Source organism: Eschrichtius robustus, chromosome 1, assembly GCF_028021215.1.
Source record: "Eschrichtius robustus isolate mEscRob2 chromosome 1, mEscRob2.pri, whole genome shotgun sequence".
NCBI classification, from domain to species: Eukaryota; Metazoa; Chordata; class Mammalia; order Artiodactyla; family Eschrichtiidae; genus Eschrichtius; species Eschrichtius robustus.
The window spans coordinates 144,834,151-144,850,855 of NC_090824.1; the positions used below are offsets into that span (position 1 = coordinate 144,834,151).

The 16,705-nt window shown below is 54.5% G+C and overlaps 6 non-coding genes across 6 annotated transcripts; all 6 read left to right on the forward strand.

Annotated features, from left to right (window-relative positions):
- The first annotated feature begins 588 nt into the window (after positions 1–588).
- Positions 589–680, forward strand: LOC137751141 (small nucleolar RNA SNORD116). Its single transcript, XR_011070700.1, has one exon. It is a non-coding gene; the product is annotated as a small nucleolar RNA SNORD116 (small nucleolar RNA).
- Positions 681–3,088: 2,408 nt separating this feature from the next.
- LOC137753000 (small nucleolar RNA SNORD116) lies at positions 3,089–3,180 on the forward strand. Its single transcript, XR_011071343.1, has one exon. It is a non-coding gene; the product is annotated as a small nucleolar RNA SNORD116 (small nucleolar RNA).
- Positions 3,181–6,108: 2,928 nt separating this feature from the next.
- Positions 6,109–6,200, forward strand: LOC137777682 (small nucleolar RNA SNORD116). Its single transcript, XR_011076590.1, has one exon. It is a non-coding gene; the product is annotated as a small nucleolar RNA SNORD116 (small nucleolar RNA).
- A 2,407-nt stretch (positions 6,201–8,607) lies between these two features.
- LOC137753220 (small nucleolar RNA SNORD116) lies at positions 8,608–8,699 on the forward strand. Its single transcript, XR_011071416.1, has one exon. It is a non-coding gene; the product is annotated as a small nucleolar RNA SNORD116 (small nucleolar RNA).
- A 2,926-nt stretch (positions 8,700–11,625) lies between these two features.
- LOC137777687 (small nucleolar RNA SNORD116) lies at positions 11,626–11,717 on the forward strand. The gene has a single exon (XR_011076591.1). It is a non-coding gene; the product is annotated as a small nucleolar RNA SNORD116 (small nucleolar RNA).
- A 2,406-nt stretch (positions 11,718–14,123) lies between these two features.
- On the forward strand, positions 14,124–14,215 carry LOC137754439 (small nucleolar RNA SNORD116). Its single transcript, XR_011071851.1, has one exon. It is a non-coding gene; the product is annotated as a small nucleolar RNA SNORD116 (small nucleolar RNA).
- Positions 14,216–16,705: the final 2,490 nt, after the last annotated feature.

The window sequence follows — 16,705 nt, forward strand, 5'->3', positions numbered from 1 at the left end:
CAGCCCCATGGGTTGGCTCTGGCTGCTCCTGATTGCTGACATGATTGAGATCGTTGGCTGCCCTGCGGTTGAGACTACAACTTTGAATGTGCAGCCTTTGAGCAGGTGGATTGATGATGACTCCCATAAATGCACTGCTTGGAACTCTGAACCAATGAATGGGTCTCAGGTTTCTCCGCGGTCATGTCACTGACGGGCCCGGGGGCGAAAATACAAGGTGCCAGGGCAAGTTACCCAGTTGCTGCAAGGGTTTGCCCTGCCAGTTTGGGCATTGGAATATCTCCAATGCCAATAGCTTTCTGTACGACCCAAGGGCATCGCCTCTGGCTTGACAAGGTTCCTGGTAGAAACCTTGTGGGGGTAAACGGAACTTCTTTGAAGAAACCTAGATGTTTGGCCATGGGGACTTGTGCGGCGTAACTACACCGTCATATTCCGGGCTCTTCCTGGGGCACCCGAGCTCCGATGCCCTGAGACTTGGGTGCACTGTCTGCCCCGTGGCTCCAGTCTGGCCGCTCCCTACTGCTTAGAGGATTGAGCGTGATGACAGTCCACGACTTTGCACGTCCAGCCTTTGAGCAGCTGCGTAGATCGGTGAAGACTCCCATAAATGCATTCCTTCGAAATCTAAACAAAATGAATGAGCAATACCTACCATCTTCTCATCCTAACTGAGGTCCAGCACGTGGCTCCCAAAGGAAAATTAGGGAGAGGTCCATGTCGTATTTGCTACTTTGGGCGTGCGCAGCAACATTGTTCAAGTTGAGGGTGGCGGGCTTCTCGTGCAGAAAGAGCCATGTGGAAAGGAGCCTGGGATGTCCATCTACGTGGGAAGGCTTAGGACAACTTTACGTCTCTGGGCACCTGAGTCTAGCCAAAACTGCTATCCCCTGCCGCGGTCAGCATGCGGGTATGAAAGGAAGCGTGAACCACTGGTACTCCTCTGGCTTGCCCTCGAGACCTACAGGCCACCCTCGAGCTCAGGTCGTTGCCTTGTTCCCGCAAGGAAACAGAAGTCTCTGCACTCAGGGTCAGAGAAGGAGTCCTGGCCAGGACAGGCTTCTAGGTCATGTTCAGCTTGGGAGGTGGGATGTAGTTTACGTTTGCCCTGATGGTCAGGGGAAATCAAATGGGCCACCGTCCCACGGATTGGGGCGACGTTGTTGGCTCGTCCTTGGGTTGTGTCCTGCTTGTGTGTTGTGTGTGCAGAGGTTGGAAAATTCCTTAGGCAAATCCAGGGGATATCAGGCTACTTAGGTGAGGGGTGGATTCGTTTGGGTCCTGGTGGAGAGAGGAAGGCAAGGCAAGCGGGAAATACACGAGAGAGTGCTGGTTAAGCCCACAGGCTTAATGTTGGGTGGATAGATGGTCAGTGGACATAGAGCTTCCGGAACTCTTTTGGGATATCTTCAGGAGCATTTGGAGACCCGTGTAGGGAAGGAATACAGGTGCACATTCATGGACCATCCCAACCTTTTCCTCTCCTTTCTCAATGTGCTTCACGGCGGGTCCTTGTTCCAGTGAATGGTGCCTTCACGGCACAGTATGGTGTCTTCTCACTGGGCCCGATTTGGAGCCGTTGGGATGTTTTGTCCCTGTGTGGCCTCCTTGCCCCTATGTTGAGGATGTTAAGGTGTTCCTTAGGACACCCCAGCGTCATTGCTATACCCAGTGGGCATAGCATTCCCTGAGGTTTGGAGCTCTTCCCGGAGGTCTTTGGGCCCAACCATGCAGAAAGAAGCGAGTTGGCTGCCAAGGAAATGCTACAGGTTTAACGGCTGGAGTGAATGTGTGCTGCAGGGGACATTTTGTCCTGCCGCCTTCTGGTGCTGCGAGCCTGTGATCTCCAGCATGCATGGCTTGAAGCCAGAGAAGTCACGCCGGTTCAAGGGTCCAGGATGTTGGAGGCGTTCCCTCATTGCACGGCTGTGGGTGACACGTTGGTTCTGGAGGACCTGGGTCTCATGGTTTCTCCAAGGTCTTGTCCTTGAAGGGAAGAAAGACAATGTGCAAGGTGCTACGATAAGATACCCAGTTGCTGCAAGGTTTTGCCCTGCCACTTTGGGCATTGGAATGGCTCCCTTGCCATTAGCTTTGGTTGCGGTCCTAAGAAGTTTCTCTGGCTTGGCAGGAGACCAGGAAGTATGCCTGCTGGTGAGTCTCCCTTGATCAGTTCAGGGGTTCCTCAGGTGCCTTTTGTCACGGGTCCCTACGAGCCGCTTTTGATGGAGGTCGTCATATTCGGCCAAGGGCCCTTCCCTTGTGGAAGATCTCTCCCCTTGAGGGTGTGTCCACTGTGTGGAATCATAAGTGCCAAGGGCGTGTTTGTTGCCAAAGAGGGCACTTGCTCTTAGGCTGAGGGGGCCCAGTTGTCCTGAGGGCGTCTAAGGGGATCAGGAAGACATCGTTTTGCTGTGATGCAGGGCAGATTGCTCAGGAGGGGAATTTCAGGGCCCGAGACCAGGGTTTTGTTGGTCGGCGGCGCTCTTTGTCCTGATGGCCGCACGCTCTGAAGGCGCCTGTGCCACGATGCTTTCACGTTTGGGTGCGTACACACAGGCAAGATGGACAGAAAATGAAATGTTGAGGAGAGATTGAACACACATCACTGAGTGGTATCGACCTTTCCCTCGCTGCGCCCGTGCACCCTCCTCAAGCCTGCGTGTGTTCTCTCACCCAAGCCAGGTGGAATTCCAGGGAAAGTATGCCAGCAGCAGTCTGGGGCCATCCGTATAATCCCTGATACCCGTTGAAAGGAGGACGGCGTGGCAAGGCCAGGCCAGGCGAAGGAGTCTCGGAGGGGTCCTGGCGTGCATTCCATGAGGATCCTGCTTTAACCCTTGTTGCGGTAAGCGACACTTCTCTGCTAAACCCAAAGGTTTGGCGACGGGAACGTGTGCACCGGGGCTACACCCTCACCTTCTGGTCTTTTCTCGGGGAACACGAGCTTTGAGGCCCTGAGAACTGCCTGCATTTCCTGACCTATGGCTCGGCTCTGGCCACTTCTGTACGCTGATATGATTCAGCTCGCTGGCCGTCCCATGGTGGAATCTGCAACTTTGCATGTCCAACGTTTGAGCATGTGCTTGGATCGATGATGACTCCCACAAATGCATTCCTTGGAAATCTGAACAAAATGAGTGAGAAATCCCTACCGTCTCCTCGTTGGAACTGAGGTCCAGCATGTGGCTCCCAAAAGGAAAGTAGGGAGAGGTTCACATTGCATTTGCGGCCGTGGGTGTCCACAGCCACGTTGTTGAAGTTGAGGGTTGTGGTCATCTCATGGGGAGAAGAGCCATAGGGAAAGGAGCCTGGGATGCCAATCCAGGTGGGAAGGCTTGGGACAGCGTGCCGTCTCAGGGTTCCTTGGTCTAGCCAGGATTGCTGTCCCCTGCCACGGTTCACCATGCAGGTAGGAGAGGAAGCGTGTGCCATTGCTCTTTCTGCCACTTGCGCTTGAGTTCTACAGGCTGCCCCCACCTGCTGGTCATTGCCTTGTGGCCTCAAAGAAACAGAAGTCTGTAGGCTCAGGTTCAGAACAGGATTCCAGGCCTAGGGCAGGCTTCTTTGTCATGTTCTGCTGGGGAGACCATATGCAATTTAGGTTTCTCCTGATGAGGGGAGAAATCAAATGGGCCACTGTTCCTGGGAGTTTAGGCAATCTGATGGCTCCTCCTTGGGTTGTGTCCTGCTTGTGTGTGCTGTGTGAAGGGGCTGGAAAATGCCTTAGTCAAGCTTGGTCACGGCAAGCTTCCTTGGTGAGGGGTGGCTCTGGCATCTTGCCGTGACACGTTGGGATCCCGGTGGAGAGAGAGTAAGGCAAGGCGAGTGAAAGAGAGACGTGAGATGGCTGGCTAAGCCCACAGGTTTACTGGTGGGTGGATAGATCGACGGTGGCCATGGGGTTCCCGGAACACATTTGGGATTCCCTCAGGAGCATCTGGAGGCACGTGTAGAGAGAGAATACGGGAGCACTTTTGTGGACTGTCCCGCCTCTTTCTTCTCCTTGGTCGATTTGCTTAATGGCGGGTCCTTGTCCAGCGAAAGGTTGCCTTCATGGCACAGTATGGTGTCTTCTCATGGGGGCCGATTTGGAGGCCTTGGGGTGTTTTGTCCCTGTCTGGCCACGTTCCCCCCTGTGTTGATGACGTGAAGGTGTTCCTGAGGACAGCGAAGCATCATTTCTATACCCGGCCCACATAGGTTTTCCTGAGGATTGGAGCTCTACCAGGATGTCATTGGGCACAACCATGCAGGAACAAGGGAGTCGGCTGCCAAGGAAAGGCTACAGTTTTAAGGGCAAGAGAGGATGTGTGGCATGGGTGTCATTTTTCCTGCCACCCCCTGGTGCGTCGAGACTGTGGTATCTGGCGAGCCTGGCCACAGGCCAGACAAGTCATACCGGTTCAAGTGTCTAGGCTGTTTTCTGGGTTCTCTCGTTTCTTGGCTGTGGGTAACAAGTTGCTTGCAGAGTACCTGGGCCTCACTGTTTCCCCAATGTCACGTCACTGATGGGCCCAGCGTGTGAAAGTACCAGACACCACTGCAAGTTACACCATTGCTGCAAGGGTTTCCCCGCCGCGCTGAGCATCGGAATGGTTGCCATGCCATTAGCTTTGTGTGTGGGCCAAGGGTAGGTTGCCAGTCTTGGCAGCAGGTCAGGAAGTATGGCTTCAGGTGAATCTCCATTGTTCAGTCCAGGAGTTCCTCTGGTACGTTTTGTCACCGGTCCCTACAAGCTGCTTTTGTTGGGGGTCGTCCCATTTGGCCAAGGGCCGTTCCCTTGTGGAAGAATTCAGGGACCACATTTCCCATTGAGGGTGAGTCCATTGTGTGGAAGCGTGTGCGCCAGGAGTGGTTTGGTTCCCCAGAGGGCAGTGGCTCTTAGGCTGAGTAATCCCATTTCCCCTGAGGGTGTCTCAGCGGTTCAGGATGACATCCCTATGCTGTGTCGGTGGGGAGGCGGCTCAGGTGGGGAAGTTCAAGGCCCATACCAGGGGTTTGATGGACGGCCGTGCTCTTTGTTTTGATGCCCGTGCACTCTGAAGGCATCTGTGCCACGATGAATTCACGTTTGGCTGTGGACACACAGACATGATGGGCTGCAAATGAAATGTTGAGGGGAGATAGAGTGCACATCGCTGGGCGGTATCACCCTTTGCCTCTGTGCCCCCGTTCACTTGTCTCAAACATCCCGGTGTTCTGTCACACTGAGGCAGGTGGTGGAGTGCCCGGGAACAAACACCTGCAGCAGCATGGGGCCCTCTGTATAGTCCATGGTACCTGGAGAAGTGAGGACAGTGCGGCAAGTTGAGGCAAGTCGAGGCAAAAGAGTCTCAGAGTGATTTTGGCGTGAAGTACTTGAGGATCCTCGTAGGAACCTTGTGGTGGTGAGTGGAAATTCTTTGCAGAAACCTAGATTTGTGGCCACGGGGACTTGTGCCCTGAGACTACACCCTCACCTTCTTGGCTCTTCCAGTGGCACCCCAGATCCGATGCCATGATCCTTAGCTCCATTTGCAGCCCCGTGGGTCGACTCTGGCCCCTCCTGACTGCTGACATGATTGAGATCGCTGGCTGCCCTGCGGTGGAGCCTCAAACTTTGAACGTGCAGCCTTTGAGCAGGTGGATTGATGATGACTCCCATAAATGCACTGCTTGGAACTCTGAACCAATGAATGGGTCTCAGGTTTCTCCGCGGTCATGTCACTGACGGGCTTGGGGGCAAAAATACAAGGCGCCAGGGCAAGTTACCCAGTTGCTGCAAGGGATTTCCCTGCCAGTTTGGGCATTGGAATATCTCCAATGCCAATAGCTTTCTGTACGACCCAAGGGCATCGCCTCTGGCTTGACAAGGTTCCTGGTAGAAACCTTATGGGGGTAAACAGAACTTCTTTGAAGAAACCTCGATGTTTGGCCACGGGGACTTGTGCGGCGAGACTACACCGTCACATTCCGGGCGCTTCCTGGGGCTCCCAAGCTCCGATGCCCTGAGACTTCGGTGCACTTTCTGCCCCGTGGCTCGAGTCTGGCCGCTCCCTACTCCTGAGAGGATTGAGCTTGCTGACAGTCCGCGACTTTGCACGTCCAGCCTTTGAGCAGCTGCGTGGATCGGTGATGACTCCCATAAATGCATTCCTTCGAAATCTAAACAAAATGAATGAGCAATACCTACCATCTTCTCATCCTAACTGAGGTCCAGCACGTGGCTCCCAAAGGAAAATTAGGGAGAGGTCCATGTCGCATTTGCTACTGTGGGCTCGCGCAGCAACATTGTTCAAGTTGAGGGTGGCGGGTTCTCGTGCAGAAAGAGCCATGTGGAGAGGAGCCTGGGATGTCCCTCTACGTGGGAAGGCTAACGACAACTTGACGTTTCTGGGCACCTGAGTCTGGCCAAAACTGCTATCCCCTGCAGCGGTCAGCATGCGGGTATGAAAGGAAGCGTGAGCCACTGGTACTCCTCTGGCTTGCCCTCGAGATCTACAGGCCACCCTCGAGCTCAGGTCGTTGCCTTGTTCCCGCAAGGAAACAGAAGTCTCTGCACTCAGGGTCAGAGAAGGAGTCCTGGCCAGGCCAGGCTTCTAGGTCATGTTCAGCTTGGGAGTTGGGATGTAGTTTACGTTTGCCCTGATGGTCAGGGGAAATCAAATGGGCCACCGTCCCATGGATTTGGGCGACGCTGTTGGCTCCTCCTTGGGTTGTGTCATGCTTGTGTGTTGTGTGTGGAGAAGTTGGAAAATGCCTTAGGCAAATCCAGGGGATATCAAGCTACTTAGGTGAGGGGTGGATTCGTTTGGATCCTGGTGGAGAGAGGAAGGCAAGGCGAGCGGGAAATACACGTGAGAGTGTTGGCTAAGCCCACAGGCTTACTGTTGCGTGGATTGATGTTCGGTGGACATAGGGTTCCCGGAACTCTTTTGGGATATCTTCAGGAGCATTTGGTGTCCCGTGTAGGGAAGGAATACAGGTGCACATTCATGGACCATCCCAACCTTTTCCTCTCCTTTCTCAATGTGCTTCATGGCGGGTCCTTGTTCCAGTGAATGGTGCCTTCACGGCACAGTATGGTGTCTTCTCACTTGGCCCGATTTGGAGCCGTTGGGATGTTTTGTCCCTGTGTGGCCTCCTTGCCCCTATGTGGAGGATGTTAAGGTGTTCCTTAGGACAGCCCAGCATCATTGCTATACCCAGTGGTCATAGCATTCCCTGAGGTTTGGAGCTCTTCCCGGAGGTCTTTGCACCCAACCATGCAGAAAGAAGCGAGTTGGCTGCCAAGGAAATGCTACAGGTTTAAGGGCTGGAGTGAAAGTGTGCTGCAGGTGTCATTTTGTCCTGCCGCCTTCTTGTGCTGCGAGCCTGTGATCTCCAGCATGCATGGCTTCAAGCCAGAGAAGTCATGCCGGTTCAAGGGTTCAGGATGTTGGAGGCGTCCCCTCATTGCACGGCTGTGGGTGACACGTTGTCTCTGGAGGACCTGGGTCTCATGGTTTCTCCAAGGTCTTGTCCTTGAAGGGAAGAAAGACAATGTGCAAAGTGCTACGATAAGATGCCCAGTTGCTGCAAGGGTTTGCCCCGCCACTTTGGACATTGGAATGGCTCCCTTGCCATTAGATTTGGTTGCAGTCCTAGGAAGTTCCTCTGGCTTGGCAGGAGACCAGGAAGTATGCCTGCTGGTGAGTCTCCCTTGATCAGTCCAGGGGTTCCTCAGGTGTCCTTTGTCACGGGTCCCTACGAGCCGCTTTTGATGGAGGTCATCATATTCGGCCAAGGGCCCTTCCCTTGTGGAAGATCTCTCCCCTTGAGGGTGTGTCCACTGTGTGGAAACATAAGTGCCAAGGGCGTGTTTGTTGCCAAAGAGGGCACTTGCTCTTAGGCTGAGGGGGCTCAGTTGTCCTGAGGGTGTCTCAGGGGATCAGGAAGACATCGTTTTGCTGTGATGCAGGGCAGATTGCTCAGGAGAGGAATTTCAGGGCCCGAGACCAGGGTGTTGTTGGTCGGCGGCGCTCTTTGTCTTGATGGCCGCACGCTCTGAAGGCGCCTGTGCCACGATGCTATCACGTTTGGGTGCGTACACACAGGCAAGATGGACAGCAAATGAAATGTTGAGGAGAGATAGAACACACATCACTGGGTGGTATCGACCTGTCCCTCGCTGCACCCGTGCACCCTCTTCAAGCCTGCGTGTGTTCTCTCCCCCGAGCCAGGTGGAATGCCAGGGAAAGAATGCCAGCAGCAGCCTGGGGCCATCCGTATAATCCCTGATACCCGTTGAAAGTAGGACGGCGTGGCAAGGCGAGGCCAGGCGAAGGAGTCTCGGAAGGGTCCTCTCGTGCATTCCATGAGGATCCTGCTTTAACCCTTGTTGCGGTAAGTGACGCTTCTTTGCTAAACCTAAAGGTTTGGCGACGGGAACGTGTGCACCGGGGCTACACCCTCACCTTCTGGTCTTTTCTCGGGAAACACGAGCTTTTATGCCCTGAGAACTGGCTGCATTTCCTGATCCATGGCTCGGCTCTGGCCACTTCTGTACGCTGATATGATTCAGCTCGCCTGCCGTCCCATGGTGGAATCTGCAACTTTGCATGTCCAACGTTTGAGCATGTGCTAGGATCGATGATGACTCCCACAAATGCATTCCTTGGAAATCTGAACAAAATGAGTGACAAATCCCTACCGTCTCCTCGTTGGAACTGAGGTCCAGCACGTGGCTCCCAAAAGGAAAGTAGGGAGAGGTTCACATTGCATTTGCGGCCGTGGGTGTCCACAGCCACGATGTTGAAGTTGAGGGTTGTGGTCATCTCATGGGGAGAAGAGCCATTGGGAAAGGAGCCTGGGATGCCAATCCAGGTGGGAAGGCTTGTGACAGCGTGCCGTCTCTGGGTTCCTTGGTCTAGCCAGGACTGCTGTCCCCTGCCACGGTTCAGCACGCAGGTAGGAGAGGAAGCGGGCGCCATTGCTGGTTCTGCCACCTGCGCTTGAGTTCTACAGGCTGCCCCCACCTGCTGGTCATTGCTTTGTGGCCTCAAAGAAACAGAAGTCTGTAGGCTCAGGGTCAGAACAGGATTCCAGGCCTAGGGCAGGCTTCTTTGTCATGTTCTGCTGGGGAGACCATATGCAATTTAGGTTTCTCCTGATGAGGGGAGAAATCAAATGGGCCACTGTTCCTGGGACTTTAGGCAATCTGATGGCTCCTCCTCGGGTTGTGTCCTGCTTGAGTGTGCTGTGTGAAGGGGCTGGAAAATGCCTTAGTCAAGCTTGGTCACTGCAAACTTCCTTGGTGAGGGGTGGCTCTGGCAACTTGCCGTGACACGTTGGGATCCCGGTGGAGAGAGAGTAAGGCAAGGCGAGTGAAAGAGACACGTGAGATGGCTGGCTAAGCCCACAGGTTTACTGGTGGGTGGATAGATCGACGGTGGCCATGGGGTTCCCGGAACACATTTGGGATTCCCTCAGGAGCATCTGGAGGCACGTGTAGGGAGAGCATACGGGAGCACATTTGTGTACTGTCCCGCCTCTTTCCTCTCCTTGGTCGATTTGCTTCATGGCGGGTCCTTGTCCAGCGAAAGGTTGCCTTCATGACACAGTATGGTGTCTTCTCATGGGGGCCGATTTGGAGGCCTTGGGCTGTTTTGTCCCTGTCTGGCCACGTTCCCCCTGTGTTGAAGACGTGAAGGTGTTCCTGAGGAGAGCCAAGCATCATTTCTATACCCGGCCCACAGAGCGTTCCCTGAGGATTGGAGCTCTACCAGGAGGTCATTGGGTGCAACCATGCAGAAACAAGGGAGTCGGCTGCCAAGGAAAGGCTACAGTTTTAAGGGCAGGAGAGGATGTGTGGTGTGGGTGTCATTTTTCCTGCCACCCGCTGGTGCGTCGAGACTGTGGTATCCGGTGAGCCTGGCCACAGGCCAGACAAGTCATACCGGTTCAAGTGTCTAGGCTGTTGTCTGGGTTCTCTCGTTGCATGGCTGTGGGTAACAAGTTGCTTGTAGAGTACCTGGGCCTCACGGTTTCCCCAATGTCACGTCACTGATGGTCCCAGAGTGTGAAAGTACCAGACACCACTGCAAGTTACACCATTGTTGCAAGGGTTTCCCCGCCGCGTTGAGCATCGGAATGGTTCCCATGCCATTAGCTTTGTGTGTGGGCCAAGGGTAGGTTGCCAGTCTTGGCAACAGGCCAGGAAGTATGGCTACAGGTGAATCTCCATTGTTCAGTCCAGGAGTTCCTCTGGTGCATTTTGTCACCGGTCCCTACAAACTGCTTTTGTTGGAGGTCGTCCCATTTGGCCAAGGGCCGTTCCCTTGTGGAAGATCTCAGGGACCACATTTCCCCTTGAGGGTCAATCCATTGTGTGGAAGCGTATGCGCCAGGAGTGGTTTGGTTCCCCAGAGGGCAGTGGCTCTTAGGCTGAGCAATCCCATTTCCCCTGAGGTTGTCTCAGCGGTTCAGGATGACATCCCTATGCTGTGTCGGTGGGGAGGCGGCTCAGGCGGGGAAGTTCAAGGCCCATACCAGGGGTTTGATGGACGGCCGTGCTCTTTGTGTTGATGCCCGTGCACTCTGAAGGCATCTGTGCCACGATGCATTCACGTTTGGCTGTGGACACACAGACATGATGGGCTGCAAATGAAATGTTGAGGGGAGATAGAGTGCACATCGCTGGGCGTTATCACCCTTTGCCTCTGTGCCCCCGTTCACTTTTCTCAAACATCCCGGTGTTCTGTCACACTGAGGCAGGTGGTGCAGTGCCCGGGAACAAACACCTGCAGCAGCATGGGGCCCTCTGTATAGTCCATGGTACCTGGAGAAGTGAGGACAGTGCAGCAAGTTGAGGCAAGTCGAGGCAAAAGAGTCTCAGAGTGATTTTGGCGTGAAGTACTTGAGGATCCTCGTAGGAACCTTGTGGTGGTGAGTGGAAATTCTTTGCAGAAACCTAGATTTGTGGCCACGGGGACTTGTGCCCTGAGACTACACCCTCACCTTCTTGGCTCTTCCAGTGGCACCCCAGATCCGATGCCATGATCCTTAACTCCATTTGCAGCCCCGTGGGTCGACTCTGGCCCCTCCTGACTGCTGACATGATTGAGATCGTTGGCTGCCCTGCGGTGGAGCCTGCAACTTTGAACGTGCAGCCTTTGAGCAGGTGGATTGATGATGACTCCCATAAATGCACTGCTTGGCACTCTGAACCAATGAATGGGTCTCAGGTTTCTCCGCGGTCATGTCACTGACGGGCCCGGGGGCGAAAATACAAGGCGCCAGGGCAAGTTACCCAATTGCTGCAAGGGTTTGCCCTGCCAGTTTGGGCATTGGAATATCTACAATGCCAATAGCTTTCTGTACGACCCAAGGGCAAAGTCTCTGGCTTGACAAGGTTCCTGGTAGAAACCTTGTGGGGGTAAACGGAGCTTCTTTGAAGAAACCTCGATGTTTGGCCACGGGGACTTGTGCGGCGAGACTACACCGTCACATTCCGGGCTCTTCCTGGGGCACCCGAGCTCCAGTGCCCTGAGACTTGGGTGCACTGTCTGCCCCGTGGCTCCAGTCTGGCCGCTCCCTACTGCTGAGAGGACTGAGCTTGCTGACAGTCCGTGAGTTCCACGTCCAGCCTTTGAGCAGCTGCGTGGATCGGTGATGACTCCCATAAATGCATTCCTTCGAAATCTAAACAAAATGAATGAGCAATACCTACCATCTTCTCATCCTAACTGAGGTCCAGCACGTGGCTCCCAAAGGAAAATTAGGGAGAGGTCCATGTCGCATTTGCTACTGTGGGCTCGCACAGGAACATTGTTCAAATTGAGGGTGGCGGGCTTCTCGTGCAGAAAGAGCCATTTGGAGAGGAGCCTGGGATGTCCCTCTACGTGGGAAGGCTAACGACAACTTGACGTTTCTGGGCACCTGAGTCTAGCCAAAACTGCTATCCCCTGCCGCGGTCAGCATGCGGGTATGAAAGGAAGCGTGAGCCACTGGTACTCCTCTGGCTTGCCCTCGAGATCTACAGGCCACCCTCGAGCTCAGGTCGTTGCCTTGTTCCCGCAAGGAAACAGAAGTCTCTGCACTCAGGATCAGAGAAGGAGTCCTGGCAAGGCCAGGCTTCTATGTCATGTTCAGCTTGGGAGGTGGGATGTAGTTTACGTTTGCCCTGATGGTCAGGGGAAATCAAATGGGCCACCGTCCCACGGATTTGGGTGATGCCGTTGGCTCCTCCTTGGGTTGTGTCCTGCTTGTGTGTTGTGTGTGGAGAGGTTGGAAAATGCCTTAGGCAAATCCAGGGGATATCAAGCTACTTAGGTGAGGGGTGGATTCGTTTGGATCCTGGTGGAGAGAGTAAGGCAAGGCGGGCGGGAAATACACGTGAGAGTGTTGGCAAAGCCCACAGGCTTACTGTTGCGTGGATTGATGGTCAGTGGACATAGGGTTCCCGGAACTCTTTTGGGATATCTTCAGGAGCATTTGGAGCCCCGTGTAGGGAAGGAATACAGGTGCACATTCATGGACCATCCCAACTTTTTCCTCTCCTTTCTCAATGTGCTTCACGACGGGTCCTTGTTCCGTTGAATGGTGCCTTCACGGCACAGTATGGTGTCTTCTCACTTGGCCCGATTTGGAGCCGTTGGGATGTTTTGTCCCTGTGTGGCCTCCTTGCCCTATGTTGAGGATGTTATGGTGTTCCTTAGGACAGCCCAGCGTCATTGCTCTACCCAGTGGTCATAGCATTCCCTGAGGTTTGGAGCTCTTCCCGGAGGTCTTTGGGCCCAACCATGCAGAAAGAAGCGACTTGGCTGCCAAGGAAATGCTACAGGTTTAAGGGCTGGAGTGAAAGTGTGCTGCAGGTGTCATTTTGTCCTGCCGCCTTCTGGTGCTGCGAGCCTGTGATCTCCAGCATGCATGGCTTCAAGCCAGAGGAGTCATGCCGGTTGAAGGGTCCAGGATATTGGAGGCGTCCCCTCATTGCACGTCTGTGGGTGACACGTTGTTTCTGGAGGACCTGGGTCTCATGGTTTCTCCAAGGTCTTGTCCTTGAAGGGAAGAAAGACAATGTGCAAGGTGCTACGATACGATACCCAGTTGCTGCAAGGGTTTGCCCCGCCACTTTGGGCATTGGAATGGCTCCCTTGCCATTAGCTTTGGTTGCGGTCCTAGGAAGTTCCTCTGGCTTGGCAGGAGACCAGGAAGTGTGCCTGCTGGTGAGTCTCCCTTGATCAGTCCAGGGGTTCCTCAGGTGCCCTTTGTCACGGGTCCCTACGAGCTGCTTTTGATGGAGGTCATCATATTCGGCCAAGGGCCCTTCCCTTGTGGAAGATCTCTCCCCTTGAGGGTGTGTCCACTGTGTGGAATCATAAGTGCCAAGGGCGTGTTTGTTGCCAAAGAGGGCACTTGCTCTTAGGCTGAGGGGGCCCAGTTGTCCTGAGGGTGTCTCAGGGGATCAGGAAGACATCGTTTTGCTGTGATGCAGGGCAGATTGCTCAGGAGAGGAATTTCAGGGCCCGAGACCAGGGTGTTGTTGGTCGGCGGCGCTCTTTGTCCTGATGGCCGCACGCTCTGAAGGCGCCTGTGCCACGATGCTATCACGTTTGGGTGCGTACACACAGGCAAGATGGACAGCAAATGAAATGTTGAGGAGAGATAGAACACACATCACTGGGTGGTATCGACCTTTCCCTCGCTGTACCCGTGCACCCTCCTCAAGCCTGCGTGTGTTCTCTCCCCCGAGCCAGGTGGAATGCCAGGGAAAGAATGCCAGCAGCAGCCTGGGGCCATCCTTATAATCCCTGATACCCGTTGAAAGGAGGATGGCGTGGCAAGGCGCGGCCAGGCAAAGGAGTCTCGGAGGGGTCCTGGCGTGCATTCCATGAGGATCCTGCTTTAACCCTTGTTGCGGTAAGCGACGCTTCTTTGCTAAACCTAAAGGTTTGGCGACGGGAACGTGTGCACCGGGGCTACACCCTCACCTTCTGGTCTTTTCTCGGGAAACACGAGCTTTGATGCCCTGAGAACTGGCTGCATTTCCTGACCCATGGCTCGGCTCTGGCCACTTCTGTACGCTGATATGATTCAGCTCGCTGGCAGGCCATGGTGGAATCTGCAACTTTGCATGTCCAACATTTAAGCATGTGCTAGGATCGATGATGACTCCCACAAATGCATTCCTTGGATATCTGAACAAAATGAGGGAGAAATCCCTACCATCTCCTCGTTGGAACTGAGGTCCAGCACGTGGCTCCCAAAAGGAAAGTAGGGAGAGGTTCACATTGCATTTGCGGCCGTGGGTGTCCACAGCCACGTTGTTCAAGTTGAGGGTTGTGGTCATCTCATGGGGAGAAGAGCCATTGGGAAAGGAGCCTGGGATGCCAATCCAGGTGGGAAGGCTTGGGACAGCGTGCCGTCTCTGGGTTCCTTGGTCTAGCCAGGACTGCTGTCCCCTGCCACGGTTCAGCATGCAGGTAGGAGAGGAAGCGGGCGCCATTGCTGGTTCTGCCACCTGCGCTTGAGTTCTACAGGCTGCCCCCACCTGCTGGTCATTGCCTTGTGGCCTCAAAGAAACAGAAGTCTGTAGGCTCAGGGTCAGAACAGGATTCCAGGCCTAGGGCAGGCTTCTTTGTCATGTTCTGCTTGGGAGACCATATGCAATTTAGGTTTCTCCTGATGAGGGGAGAAATCAAATGGGCCACTGTTCCTGAGACTTTAGGCAATCTGATGGCTCCTCCTCGGGTTGTGTCCTGCTTGAGTGTGCTGTGTGAAGGGGCTGGAAAATGCCTTAGTCAAGCTTGGTCACTGCAAACTTCCTTGTTGAGGGGTGGCTCTGGCATCTTGTCGTGACACGTTGGGATCCCGGTGGAGTGAGAGTAAGGCAAGGCGAGTGAAAGAGAGACGTGAGATGGCTGGCTAAGCCCACAGGTTTACTGGTGGGTGGATAGATCGACGGTGGCCATGGGGTTCCCGGAACACATTTGGGATTCCCTCAGGAGCATCTGGAGGCACGTGTAGGGAGAGCATACGGGAGCACATTTGTGGACTGTCCCGCCTCTTTCCTCTCCTTGGTCGATTTGCTTCATGGCGGGTCCTTGTCCAGCGAAAGGTTGCCTTCATGGCACAGTATGGTGTCTTCTCATGGGGGCCGATTTGGAGGCCTTGGGGTGTTTTGTCCCTGTCTGGCCACGTTCCCCCTGTGTTGAAGACGTGAAGGTGTTCCTGAGGACAGCCAAGCATCATTTCTCTACCCGGCCCACATAGCGTTCCCTGAGGATTGGAGCTCTACCAGGAGGTCATTGGGCGCAACCATGCAGAAACAAGGGAGTCGGCTGCCAAGGAAAGGCTACAGTTTTAAGGGCAGGAGAGGATGTGTGGCGTGGGTGTCATTTTTCCTGCCACCCGCTGGTGCGTCGAGACTGTGGTATCCGGCGAGCCTGGCCACAGGCCAGACAAGTCATACCGGTTCAAGTGTCTAGGCTGTTGTCTGGGTTCTCTCGTTGCATGGCTGTGGGTAACAAGTTGCTTGTAGAGTACCTGGGCCTCACGGTTTCCCCAATGTCACGTCACTGATGGTCCCAGAGTGTGAAAGTAACAGACACCACTGCAAGTTACACCATTGCTGCAAGGGTTTCCCCGCCGCATTGAGCATCGGAATGGTTCCCATGTCATTAGCTTTGTGTGTGGGCCAAGGGTAGGTTGCCAGTCTTGGCAGCAGGCCAGGAAGTATGGCTACAGGTGAATCTCCATTGTTCAGTCCAGGAGTTCCTCTGGTGCATTTTGTCACCGGTCCCTACAAACTGCTTTTGTTGGAAGTCGTCCCATTTGGCCAAGGGCCGTTCCCTTGTGGAAGATCTCAGGGACCACATTTCCCCTTGAGGGTGAGTCCATTGTGTGGAAGCGTATGCGCCAGGAGTGGTTTGGTTCCCCAGAGGGCAGTGGCTCTTAGGCTGAGCAATCCCATTTCCCCTGAGGTTGTCTCAGCGGTTCAGGATGACATCCCTATGCTGTGTCGGTGGGGAGGCGGCTCAGGCGGGGAAGTTCAAGGCCCATACCAGGGGTTTGATGGACGGCCGTGCTCCTTGTGTTGATGCCCGTGCACTCTGAAGGCATCTGTGCCACGATGAATTCACGTTTGGCTGTGGACACACAGACATGATGGGCTGCAAATGAAATGTTGAGGGGTGATAGAGTGCACATCGCTGGGCGGTATCACCCTTTGCCTCTGTGCCCCCGTTCACTTTTCTCAAACATCCTGGTGTTCTGTCACACTGAGGCAGGTGGTGGAGTGCCCGGGAACAAACACCTGCAGCAGCATGGGACCCTCTGTATAGTCCATGATACCTGGCGAAGTGAGGACAGTGCGGCAAGTTGAGGCAAGTCGAGGCAAAAGGGTCTCAGAGTGATTTTGGCGTGAAGTACTTGAGGATCCTCGTAGGAACCTTGTGGTGGTGAGTGGAAATTCTTTGCAGAAACCTAGATGTTTGGCCACGGCAACTTGTGCCCGGAGACTACACCCTCACCTTCTTGGCTCTTCCAGTGGCACCCGAGATCCGATGCCATGATCCTTAGCTCCATTTGCAGCCCCGTGGGTCGGCTCTGGCCGCTCCTGACTGCTGACATGATTGAGATCGTTGGCTGCCCTGCGGTGGAGCCTGCAACTTTGAACGTGCAGCCTTTGAGCAGGTGGATTGAAGATGTCTCCCATAAATGCACTGCTTGGAACTCTGAA